Source organism: Eptatretus burgeri, chromosome 9 (genome assembly GCF_056783735.1).
Source record: "Eptatretus burgeri isolate ZD-2024b chromosome 9, Ebu_testis_v1, whole genome shotgun sequence".
Taxonomy (NCBI): domain Eukaryota; kingdom Metazoa; phylum Chordata; class Myxini; order Myxiniformes; family Myxinidae; genus Eptatretus; species Eptatretus burgeri.
In genome coordinates, this window is record NC_140969.1 from 1,173,217 (window position 1) to 1,186,823 (window position 13,607).

General features: G+C 48.4%; 2 protein-coding genes across 4 annotated transcripts in view; one reads left to right on the forward strand and one right to left on the reverse strand.

Annotated features, from left to right (window-relative positions):
* LOC147019407 (uncharacterized) overlaps positions 1–13,607 on the forward strand; it is a 520,827-nt gene that overhangs the window by 177,385 nt on the left and 329,835 nt on the right. The gene's annotated exons all lie outside the window — the stretch shown is intronic.
* MIB1 (MIB E3 ubiquitin protein ligase 1) overlaps positions 1–13,607 on the reverse strand; it is a 231,431-nt gene that overhangs the window by 172,231 nt on the left and 45,593 nt on the right. The window lies entirely within an intron of this gene.

The following is a 13,607-nucleotide window of genomic DNA, read 5'->3' on the forward strand; positions in this document are numbered from 1 at the left end:
TCGATTTTATGTTCCCCGTTTTTGTCAATTGTTCTTCGTATTAAGTTCCATCTCCTGTATATTTTTCGTGCTCATTACCTCGGTCACAGAAGGTAGATGGAGGCTTTGTTTTCATCCGTGTCCGCTTTTCTGCCTATCTGTCTGTGAGCAGGATATCTCAAAAGATTATGGACGGATTCGGATGACATTTTGTGGAGAGGTTACATGTGTGTCGAGGACAACTTATTCAGATTTTGGTGAAGATAGTTTTTATTATTTTGATCCTGCATCACAGGCTCGAATAATTTTGGGCCAACTTGTTTTTTTCCCCCCAACTGTTTCCCATACCCACTTGCCGTGAATCCATTATCTCGGTCCCATTATTCACCAACTTCGCTTTTTTTCCTTCTTTCTGTTCAATATAAATAAAAATAAACTAGAGAGTTCGTAGAACACCTTACCCCGTGCATTGTAATACCACTGAAATAAAATAATGAATTCAAAGGTTGCACAAAAACAATTCCAGAAGTTTAGCACCGTGATGCAGTCTTATATACCTTATTTAACCTGTCCAAGTATGGTACTGCAACACTGGAGGCTTTTGGAAGCAATAAGAAGGCGATTTATGTTCTACAGTGTTCCGAGTATAAAATTAAATTGAAATTAAATAAAGATTGTAAGGGTCAAATTAAAAAATTAATTCCAGAAGTTGAATGCCTTTGATGCGGTGGCCATGACACCAACTTATTTAACATGTTACATTACTTATCTGTGCTTGCTGTTTGTGTCCATTATGAGATCCATAAAAACAGTAAGTTTCCAGTTTGGAATGATTTTCAATTTTGTTTCACTGCCAGACAGGCAAACAGTAAAAAAAAATCATCTCACTCCTCTCTGCGCACACACGATCTGGACAAATTCAGAGCCAATGTACTGCTAAACGGCAGGTGTTTTCCGATTCATGTTCCGATTAGTGTTCAAAATATAGCATTCAATTGGAACGAAGTTGTTCCTCAATCAAAAACTGATGTTTGTGAATGGACGGACATATGGATAAACGGACGGACAGACAGAAGTGACCCAATTGCTTAAGCGATGTACTCCAATACGCATGCACAGTTGAGCAGGTAACATGGCGAATTATCTGCAATGTTTATTTCACGGGCAATTGAACTTTGTGATGTCTCCGGGGTTGTTCTACGTTAAACAGCATCTCTTTTGTGGATAAAGTAATTATTTGAATGAATTCATTTCATTTCTTTAACTGTTGCGTGTGCGGTGAAGACGAGCTTAAACGTTAAAGGGATCCCACATGGTATGCAGCCACAGCTTGGCCAACCATTCCTTATCAACAATTTGATTGGAGTGCTTGTTTGAGTGCTTAAACCACTTGCAGAGCGCCCTCCAGTCAATAGCGGTACAGTTCATGTCCCGATTCCTACAAGATAGAGGTACATGATTTACAAAGGTTAGGTAGTTTCTGTTTGTGAGTTTCAAAGCAAAATATGTTTGAAAACACCTGATTTCCGAGCCATTTGCCGTATTAACGTGTTTTCTAAATCACAGAGCCAAATTTTTCAACCACGTCACATGACGATTGGCAGCTGTTTATAAATATTAATGTGAATGCACATCTCCCTGAAATGTCTATGTAAATGCAACGCTGTTTTTATAATTTGTTTTTTGAAATTCCCCCAAAACAAGGGTGAAAGTGACTCAAGGTTTTAGGTTGAAAACAGGATATATTGTAGTCGGTAATCACACTGACTCCAACCTGCCGATTACTGAAGGACTGCCGATATTGGCCAAACACCAAGACTGTGTATGTGTGCGTGCGCGCTTCAAAAAACCTAACATTTTTCTCTCTGCTATTATCTCTATCTCTCCCTCCATGTCCAGGTGATGTTCATCTCCAGACACGTGTGGGTGGTGTTTGTCTCCGGACAGCTTAGCTCTTGATGCGCCCAGGCAGTGTTTATATCCGGATTGGAGTTTGTCTCTGGATATGTCTGGCCAGGAGTTTGTCTCCGGATTGCGTTTATCTCCGACATGTTTGGGCGGTGTTTGTCTCCAGGTGGTATTTATAGTACTACTACGTGCCCGTACGTGCGTGGCCATATGTGCAGCAAAAAAAAAAAAAAAAAAAAAAAAAAAAAAAACTGTAAAACCGCGAACCAGAAACAACAACCACACAGGCCGTTCCTTCGCTCTCGCGTGCCCGTACGTGCGTAGCCCGGAAGTTCGCATATCGCAGTTACGATTATTCGCAATTTATTTTTAATGGCCAATTATTCAATTAGCGCCAACGTATTTTGCCTTTTTGCAATGTCATCGCAAGGAAAAACACAAAGAGAAGAGAAAAAAAAAACTTTCAAACAAACACACAGGCCGTTCCTTCGCTCTCGTAAATGACGACTGGATTGGGGCATTGTGTTTATCTATAAATTCGCATAACAAATCGAGAAATTATTAGAATACACAAAGTCATCACTTTCCGGAAGTCCGTACGTTGCAACCCGTAATGGGGAACGCGGCTGAGGTTCTCTTCCCCATCAGCCACGCCCACGCAGCAACGTGTCCTGTCATTGGTTGGTAAATAAATGGCCATAACTTGGGAAGCACTTGTCCGATTAATATCAAACCTTGAAAAGGCACATACTCAGGTCCCCACCAATATACCTGGCAAGTTTCAATTATAATCGGACCAGTGGTTGTCGAGAAACAGCGGTCACACACACACACACACACACACACACACACACACACACACACACACACACACACACACACACACACACACACACACACACACACACACACACACACACACACACACACACACTGCTGGAATTATAGATAGATGACCGGTAGAAAATGGATTTCAGGCATTATTGTTTCCATCTTCGCTGTTATTCTAAGCAGAAGCATTTTGATGAGACAGTATGAATCGTAATTAACGCTCTACCGCACATCTGCCTTCCCTTCCTCTCACCTCACGCTGACAACATTCCCTTCCCCCACCCCTCCTCGCTCTCCCTCCTCACTCCACCATCCCCCTTGCTCCCCCACTCCTCCTCACTCCCTCTCACCCTTCTTTGCTTTTCCTCACTCCTCTTCGCTCCCTCTCACCCCTCCTCACTCCCCCTCATCCATCCTCACGCCTTCTCAACCCTCCTCTTCACCCCTCCCCACCCCACCTCACCCTGTTTCCTCCTCCTCCATTCCTCGCCCTTTCCCCTTCAACCCCCTTACTCTCTCCCCCCTCTCTCTTTCTCCCACCCCCCCCCCCCCGCCCCCGGAGTATTCCCATCAGCGAAGCTATGGGTGGTATTTCGTAGTTTACAATAGAAGCAACTTATTTATAAAGTGAGGGCGAGGAAAAGCATGTGGAACAACAAGCAAAGGGTTTAATACACAGGAATATGTACAGCAGGGGAAAGCAAGGATTCATGGAGTGCGGCAAAAGAAATGGAAGCATTTGCAAAAAAAAGACACAGGGCAGAGCTATTCTGATCGAATGCACAATCTTAACTTGCTCTAAGACAGGCGCCGTCAGAATCATACCTGAGGAAAGTAGAAAACAAGAGAGATGAGAAAAGAACGAGGTCTTGGCGACCTTTTTTGTACCTGGCATGGCCGATGGACCAACGCGACCCAGTCGGTGAGGAGGAGGAAGGGGAGAGGAAAACTGAGATGTCTACAGTGCATGGTCGGAGGGAGGTGCAAAATGAGGTGTGTGATAATTGGCGGTGTAATGCGGAGAGCAAGGTATAAAGATGTCGGTCAGGGGGTTTTAGAAACAAAGGAAAGAACATGTGAGAGGATAGATTCAACGTGAAGTGTAAGGAGGTCAGTATGTGTAACTGCTTTAACGGACTCAGGCGGCGCTCAGTCGGGTGTCTGGCTTTCTTGCTCGTCCAGCGCTGCGCTTTGTGGACTATGTTCCGCTCCGTGACCCCAAGAACAAAGGGTGGGCCAGATGAGAGAGCAGAGCAGAGAAGAGGGCGGGCCAGGTCAGAGAATGAACCAGAGAACAGAGCGGGTCTTTGTAATTCCCCGGCGGGGGTGGTGCTTGAGAGCGGAACAGGTGGAACGATGGGCGTTTCCCCGCACCCTCATTGGTGTACGGACCATTGCCCCGGCTTGCTCTGCCCAGGCGAGGATGCAGCACTGGAAATGGCCTCATTCGCTCCACGCTTTCCCATGAGAAGGAGCTCCGAGGTTTAACATGGAGCGGGGTATTTGGTCACACGACCCTGCTGTCAACACTCCTCCTCATCTCCCTGGTCCCAAAGGTGGTGGTGGCATTAGTGATGACTGTGGTTGAGCGATGGCTTGTAGTGGTTGGAGAAATGTTGTAGCATTGTGGTTTGAGTATGGCGAAGGTCTGAGGTGAGCGTCGGTTTGATAATTGCACGAGGTTTGAACGTGAAAGTGCACACGTATGCAAATGAGCTATTCTGTTGTTATGGCCTGCATGTCGTGCATGAAGGGAAGGTTGTGTGTGTGTAGTAAATAAGTAAAAATGAATAAAAGAATAAAGAATTGGAATAGAGACCTGCCTAAAAGCCCACACAATGCATTCTGTCCCATAAACCCACTACACATAAGGGAAGGGCTATCCAAAACGAATACGAATAACTGTCTCAGGACCGCGATATGTTGTGTGCCATCGCGTAGGGGGATCGCCAGCTTTGCAGGACCGCAACAGTGTAATTATTAGTGCTAATTAATATCAATACTCCCAATTAATCCAATAAAGTGCTCATAGCTAAAAAATAGTGCTTTCAGGAATGCATCTCTATTGGAACCATATAGCATGAGCTCTTCGAGCGCTGCTTCTTGTAGCGCTCAGAGGTTGGAACGCATCCACAGCACTATGAGAGGTCTGAATGTATTTCTTCCTTCTATCTCCCTTTTCTCAATACAGTATCTCCAAACTGAATCTTCATCGAATGTAAACGCTTGGGCTTATCTTTCCTTTAAAAGGAATTCAAAACGTTAAAATTCTTCGCTTTCCTCATTTCTCCATCAGGAATACCCCACATATTCTTCTTCACCTTCTTCTTCTTCTCCTTTCGGCTGCTCCCGTTAGGGGTCGCCATAGCGGATCATCCGTTATGATCCGCATACTGATTTGGCATAGGTTTTATGTCGGATGCCCTTCCTGACGCAACCCTGGTCGCCTCTTACGACACAGGGATAAGGATTGGGTTTCGCCATGATTCCGGGATGCCCTACACCCTCTCATAGCGCGGCCCAGCGCAGAGCTCCCATCCTCAAGCAATCCTCAGACCCAAGCCTCCGAGTAGCCGGATTACAGGCGCACGCCACTTCGCCCGGTTTCTTCTTCACCTTACTCTTCTTCACAAAGATTATGTTCCAAAAATGTCTGTCAGTGCAACGCTTGGTCCATCAACCATCGTCCTATACCTACAGCACCACCTTTCTCTGAGCCTTCAACAAAAATTATTTCCACCCATCGCATGATCTTTATCTCTGTTTGTCCAATTTGGGAACCTCGAGAAATCCAGTTTGCAGAGGTTGTCTGCTCACAACAATCAATTACCCTTCACAGCCTTCAAGTGTGTCAGTACACTTTCCCACATCTCCCTCAAGCCCACGTCCTTCAAACCCCGCCCTTTCTATGTGCCCCCTCTTCAGCATCCCTCCACTCCATGTCCCCTCTTTCTACATCCCCTTCAACCCACCCCCTCAAAACTTCATTTCCCTCTTTCTGGATCATTACTCACCACACCTTCTCAAAGCTTCCACATCAAAGCTTCCTCAACACCAGATGACCTCAAAGCTTTCCCCTCACCCAGCCCCCTCAAAGCCTCCACCCAGTCTTGCACCCTCCGAATGCCTCCTCCCATGTGCCGAAATGTGTGGACCTCAAACATCTGAGACCTCTGTTCCAACTAGTGTCATGGGCCCAGTCCTATTCCTGGCCTTCACAAATTATCTCTGACTCACTGGAAAATTGCCTTTATCTATTTGCTGATGATTCTACCCACTGTTATGACATCCTTCATCCTTCAGGCAGGCAGGCAGGCAGCAGCCTCTTCCCTCACAAAATCACAAGATGGTCAAACACTTGGAATATGTCTTTCAATCCAGACAAATCTCACAAAATTACGATCTCTCTCTCTCTCCCCGAAACGACCATATGACAAACCCTTTCTTCACACAATCAGCCATGATCTTTTTGGGCAGACCATATTTCTAAGTCGCCTCCAAAGCAAGAGCCAAATGGGCATCTTTTGTTGTGCAAGGTCTTTCCTTGGCCAATCAGAACTTTTGACAACTGACAAGGCCTTCATTTTTAGCTTGTTGGAGGAGTACTCTCCCCTATGGGCTGACACCTCCACCTCATAACCTTTCCCTTCTTGATGCCATAGAAAGCAATTAGCCCTCAAAATCATTGGAAACTCCTACGACGGATTAGAGTGTCTAGGCCTGTTACTTTCGTATTGCAGACATGTTGGTGGCCTCTATGTATTCCAACACCTCCTCTTTTTTAGGTCACCTGGAATTCAGTAAGGTAAGCTTATGCGATTGAGCAGTGTCCGTAGGTGAGTGAGTCAGTCAGTCAGTCAATAAACACTTCTCTGGTGTCCCTCTCTGGAAAGGGAAGGGTGATCATCAGGACTGCAGTCAGGCTTTACACCAAAGAGCTCAATGATTGACCGTATCCGTGCTCTTCAGGTCCTCACCGAATGCAGATGAGAGTTTTGGCAGGGGCTACTTGCAGCCTATGTTGATATCTGTAAAGCGATGGATTCAGTCAATCGCGATGCCCTCTGGAGGATTCTTGGTCTTCGTGGGGTGCCAGCAAAACTGATCAATCTGTTGTTTGAACTATACTCTGGTACTGAGAGTGCTGTGAGATGCGGTGACATCATCTCTGACTTATTTCCAGTTGTTACTGGAGTTCGTCAGGGGTGTGTACTTGCCCCCACACTTTTCAGCACTTGTATGGACTGGATTCTGGGGAGGATGTCAGAGAGATCAAGCTGTGGTGCATCGTTTGGGAATGTCAAGATCTCTGACCTTGATTTCGCAGACAATGCAGTCATCTTTGCGGAGACGTTAGATATCCTTTGGGGGGCGCTCAAGGTGTTAAATGAGGAGTCGGAGCTGCTGGGATTACGGGTTTCCGGCGTCAACACTAAGATCCAGGCTTTCAATGACATATTGGATGCTGCTATCCTGTCTATACCTGTTTGTGGTGGGGATGTTTTGATCAGGGAGAGATTTACTTACCTTAGCAGTGATATTCATGTTTCCACTGGCTGTGAACCAAAGGTCAATAGATGTCTGGGTCAGGCCTGGGGAGTCATGGATTCACTGGATCACAGGGTGTGGTGCTGCCAGTACCTGTGCAGGATGAAAGTCCAAGTCTTCAGGTCCTTGGTGGTTCTCGTCTTGCTCTACGGATGTGAGACTTGGACTCTGACCATGGATCTGAGATGTAGACTTAATTCCTTTGGTACCAGGTCTCCTTGGAGAATCCTTGGCGATCACTGGTGGTTCTTTGTGTCCCACGAGTAGTTGCTGAGAGAGACTCAAATGAGATTTGTTTCCTATATCGTCCGTGAGCATCAGCTGAGTCTGTATGAACATGTGGCTCGTATAACTGACACTGATCCTGCTCACCAGATTCTCTCAGCGAGGGAGTCTCGTGAGTGGAGGTGGCCAATGGGCCAACCACATTCCTCATGGTTGCAGCAGGTTGATCAGCTTCTCAAGAAGATGGGCATGGGCCAGGCATCTGCCTGGAGGATGGCCAGATGGAGGCCCCTGGAGTATCGGAGGAAAGTGGACGTAGCGACGTACTGCTCCCATACCTGACCTGACCTGACCTGACCTGACTGACATGACTGACATGACCTGACTCCAGTAACTCTTAACTGCTCCTTCCTTATGAAAAAGTGGTTCATTTTAATTCATGTAAATTGCAAACCAGGTGCATTCACTGTTACCATCAACAATTATTCAGCAAGCTTGCCAGCAGCAGCATTCCCCTCCTCTTATTCGACATTGTCAGGTCAGGTCAGGTATGGGAGCATGTGCCAGAACAGCACGTCGCTGCGTCCACTTTCCGCCGGTACTCCAGGGGCCTCCGTCTGGCCATCCCCCAGGCAGATGCCAGGCCCATCCCCATCTCCTTGAGATGATGGTCAACCTGTTGCAACCATGAGGCACGTGGTCGACCCACTGGCCTCCTCCACTCATGAGACTCCCTCGCTGAGAGAATCTGGTGAGCAGGATCAGAGTCAGGAAAACGAGCCACATGTCCATACAGCCGCAACTGACGCTCACGGACTATGCAGGTAACAAATCTCATCCGAGTCTCTCTCAGCAACCGCTCGTTGGACACAAAATCCGACCAGCGATAGCCAAGGATTCTCCGAAGAGACCTGGTACCAAAGGAATTAAGTCTCCGTCTCAGATCCTTGGTCAGAGTCCAAGTCTCGCACCCATAGAGCAAGACTGGAAGTACCAAGGACCTGAAGACTCGGACTTTCGTCCTCCCGCACAGGTACCGGCAGCGCCACACCCCATGATCCAGTGAGTCCATGACTCCCCAGGCCCGACCCAGACGTCTATTGACCTCTGACTCGCAGCCAGCAGAGACATGAATATCACTGCCAAGGTAAGTGAATCTCTCCACGACCTCAACATCCTCACCACAAACAGACACAGACAGGACAGCAGCATCCAAGATGTCACCGAAAGCCTGGATCTTAGTTTTGACCCAAGAAACCCGTAATCCCAACGGCTCCGACTCCTCATTCAGCACCTCGAGGGCCCCCAAGAGGATGTCTAAAGTCTCCGCAAAGATGACTGCATCATCTGCAAAGTCAAGGTCCGAGATCTTGACATTCCCAAATGACGCACCGCAACTTGATCTCTCCGACATCCTCCCTAGAATCCAGTCCATACAAGTGCTGAAAAGTGTGGGAGCAAGTACACATCCCTGACGAACTCCAGTAACAACTGGAAATAAGTCAGAGATGGTACCACCACACTTCACAGCACTCTCAGTACCAGAGTAGAGTTCAGACATCAGATCGATCAGTTTTGGTGGCACCCCACGAAGACCAAGAATCCTCCAGAGGACGTCCCGATTCACTGAATCGAACGCTTTACAGAGATCAACATAGGCTGCAAGCAGCCCCTGCCGAAACTCTCGTCTGCGTTCGGTGAGGACACGAAGTGCAAGGATACGGTCAATCGTTGACCTCTTTGGTGTAAAGCCTGACTGCTCTGGACGCTGGTGCTCAAGCAGATGATGGCGAACCCTATCGAGAATTATCCGAGCAAAGACCTTGCCCGGCACTGAGAGCAGCGTCACCCCTCGGTAGTTGTTGCAGTCTTGGCGATCACCCTTCCCTTTCCAGAGAGGGACAACAAGGCCCCTCTTCCAGTCAGTTGGGATGATGCCTGTGTTCCAGGCAGAGCACAAAACTGCATGCAACGACACGAGTGCAGCATTTCCACCAGCCTTGAGAAGTTCGGCATGGATGCCACAGATCCCTGGAGCTTTGCCCCGTTTCAACTGGTTCACCGCAGCCCGTGTTTCCACAAGCGTAGGTGGACCACAGTTGATTCGAGGGTCAGCAACAGGGATTGTAACACCCTTGACGTCCAACTCGACAGTTGGGGGATCAGCCTGGTACAACCGCTCAAAGTAACCGGCCCAGCGGGCCTTCACTTCAGACTCCTCTGTCAAGAGCCTACCACTCTCTGCTCGAACTGTAGTGCTCCGAGGGATGGGCTTGGATGAACGTAATGCGCGAATTCCCCTGTAAGCGGGACGAGAATCACCTGTCCACAGGTGATGCTCTACCCCCTCACAGATTCCTCGCACATAGGCCTCCTTGTCCACCCTCAGTGCACGTACAGTTTTACGCCTCAGCTCCCTGAACAGCTCAGCTCTGCCATTCAGCCTGGCCCTGCGACTCTGGTCAATGGTATCCAGTGTCCCTTGAGAGACAAAATTCTTCTTTGCCCTGCGGTGAGCTCCAAGGCATCCACCGGCAACATCAAGGACGGTGGTCTTGAAGGCGCTCCACAACTCTTCAGGACCCCCAAAGCACCCAGACCCCCAAGTGTCCACTCAGCCTGTTTGCAAACTCCTCAGCTACTCTCTCATCCCTGAGCTTGGCAACATCCAGCCTCGGCTGGGATGGTACCATTCTCCAGGATTTAAGGTGCAGCTTTAGAGTTGCTACAACAAGCCTGTGGTCAGTATTGAGGAACTGAGCACTCCGGTAGACCCTGCAGTTCTGGATCATCCTCCAACGACCGTCAATGAGGACATGGTCAATCTCCTTTGCCACACCGCCAGCGTTGGAATACCAAGTCCAGCGATGAGCTTGTGGGCGCTGAAACCATGAACCAGCCACCCTAAGTCCATGACTTCTTGCAAAGTCAAGGAACTTAGTGCTATTCTGGTTCATAGTTCCTGACCCATGGGGACCAACACACACCTCATAACCATCCCTATCAGTTCCAGTCGATGCATTGAAATCCCCCAAGACTAGAAGTGTATCTCGTCTGGGGCACTGATCAACCACAGACTCGAGTGTGGCGTAGAATGCATCCTTCACGGTGAGATCACTCGCCTCAGTCGGAGCATAAACAGAGACCAGGGAAATGACACCTAAGGAGTGACGAATCCTTAATCTCATAATACGCTCGTTGACCGGTGTTACCTCAATTATCATTGGGGTCAGCTTATTGGACACAGCTACAGCAACTCCTTGGGTATGGTAACCATCAGAGCGACCAGACCAATAGTAGGTGTAACCACCCACCATTATCTCGCCGCAATCCGGTCTCCGAACCTCAGAGAGAGCTGCAATCCCGATGTCCAAACGCTTGAGCTCAGATGATAACAGAGACAGGTGATCATCCTCTCTTAGGGATAGGACATTCCAGGCACCCACCCGAAGGGACCGCCTCAGGTTAACCCAAGGAGACCGCCGTCTGGTGGACGACACCTCAGCACCACTCCGACACACTCTCCCGCAATCTGACCCAGGGATGTTACCCCGTGGTTTCCCTCCTGTCAACGATTGGGGGTCCCGAAGGCTTTGCCCCAATCCCGTCATCCGGTGAGCTGCCCTGCGAAGGGAAGCTGCACAGGAGGTACTCCCACGGAGTGGGTTTTCAGATTTTTTTGCGTTTTTGCGTTTTGCGGAATGAAGGGTTTTACGGTGGCCGGAGTGCAAATCCTGCCACCAACCTCCTAATAAGAAGTGACCCCAACTGCAGGAGGACGTCCGCAGACACAGTTGGGCACTAGATATGGATGGCCGTTGGCTCACAAGGAGCTCCTCCACCCTTTGACAGGTTTTGTTTTTAATCCTGCTGGGTGTCCATATCCAAACACCCTCCTCACCAGAAAACCTGGTGGGGGAGACGGTTTAGTCGCCGACAACCCGACCATGGAACAGGTTAGTACAGGTTTACATGGTACCTGTAGCAGGTCACAGATCGAACCTGACCTGACACAATTGTTAATTGTTAATTGGCATTGTTAATTGTTAATTGTTTGTTTTTGTTACATTGTTAATTGGCAAAAATAATATGGAGAAGTGTACGAGCAATATTTCTGAGACTTCATTGAAGAAAAAAACACAAAACCAGCAGAAATAGTAACCAAGTGATGGTAGGCCTACTACCCATAGGACTGTGGAGTTTTGTGTCTGTATGCTATTGTATCCAGCTTCACACTTGCAGTTCACTTACTCAAAAAAGCCAACCCAGACCTTCTAATCCATGAAGAAATGCAGAATCTACCAAATATGTGACTCAAGTCACATAAACCTTTCTGGGGCTCAGCACATGTTTTGTTAGCACACTGTTAGCACACAGCACAGTTTTGTTAGCACAGCACAGCACACTCAGCACATGCTCAACATTGCTAATAATGATCTGGTCAGTGGTCCACCAGAAGAACATCCAGGTTTTGACCTCCCCCAGAAACAGTGGTCTGCGCTCAACAGCGTACGTATCTCCATGCAAGGACATCACACCGCCTCCACAAATGGAATTTCAAACACAGCCGAGCATGTGACTGTGGTCATCCAAATCGGACTATTCATCACATTGTGAATAAGTGTCACCTACGGAAATTTGATGAAGGATTCAGGACAATTCACCGAACAACAGACAACAAACAAACAACAAACAACTGTGACTTGGCTGTCCAACTTGGACTTAGACCTGTGAGCTGTATTTTGTCAAACGCAGGAAGAAGAGATTATCTCGCACACCAGTACTATCGTGTTATCGCAACAAAACCCATGCACGAGTCAGTGCAGCACGATGAACTATATCTGTTTCTTGCAGAAGTAGCGTGTGTATGTGGTCTGGAGATATAACGAATACTGCCGAATCGGTAGCCAACGTTTTTATGCAGCACTCTCGTGGCCGCTCTAGCCTGCAACATGTCATTAGAGTTTGGAAAAAAAAAGGCAAAAGCAGTGAATAATAATTTATGCACATACCTCTATTTTGTTTTTATTTTCTCGGTCAATGCCTCAATTTCATATTTAATACTGTTATTTTATCAGGAAGAGAAAAGAAAGGGCACTGCAGCTGAGAATTAACAACAACAAAAAAGGGCATGCTTAAAGTGTTAGTAAACCTAGCAGTTTATGCAGTGGCGTCACGGTAGCATGGCCACACAAGAGGGCATCGACGGTAATGACCGTCGTTAATTCCGTGCCCCAAGTAGAATATTGTTACAGCTGTGGAAATTCGCAATACACCATAAAGGGTCCTTAGATCAGTTATGACGATAAGTACATGTGGAGTTAGATTTCCCCACCGTTGTTTAGAGGGAATTTCCGTGTTCACCGGGCTGCGATCCTTTGAGTTAGCCGTTTTTCTTTTCTCTATCATCATTTTGGACCAATCATCCCCCAACAACCAAATCGCCACCACCAACATCATTCCCAAACAACTACAACTCAAACACCACCACCTTCACCTCTTTACCTCCACAACTCCACCCCGCAAACATCGCTTCACGGTGTAGTGTAGCCCCGCCTCCGTGGCTACACCATCGGGTGGTGTAGCCCCGCCTCCGAACCCGCTGTGATCCAGAAATTTGCATGTACGCCTCTCCCCCGGGCTATATAAGTGCGAGCACGGCGCAGCTCGCGGCAGAAAAGTGGCAGTCTGGAGGGTCTGGAGAGCGCGGAAAAGTGGGAGCAGTGGAGTGGCAGCAGCAGTGTCGGCAGTCAAGTGGGAGCGGCGGAGTGTCGGCGGGCAGTCAAGCGGCAGTGCAGTGTCGGTGGAGAAGTGGCAGCAGCAGTGTCGGCGGGGCAGTCAAGTCTGCAGTGTCGGTGGGGCAGTCGAGTCGGGAGACGGAGCTCGAAGCCGACGGGAAAGGCAGACGGGGAGCGCCGGAGAGAGCTCGCCGGCCACGCCAGGGGCACCAAGCCAGGCGCAACTACGCTGACATCATGGCTTGCCCGCCATCGCGCCACGAGGGCGCGGGTAAGACCCTTCGGTCTCATGGACCTGGCCACTCCTCCATGTTCCACGGGCATTAGGCCCAAGGGCCCAGTCTGACTCCCTTGTCTATGAGGGGGTCTTTTCTTGCT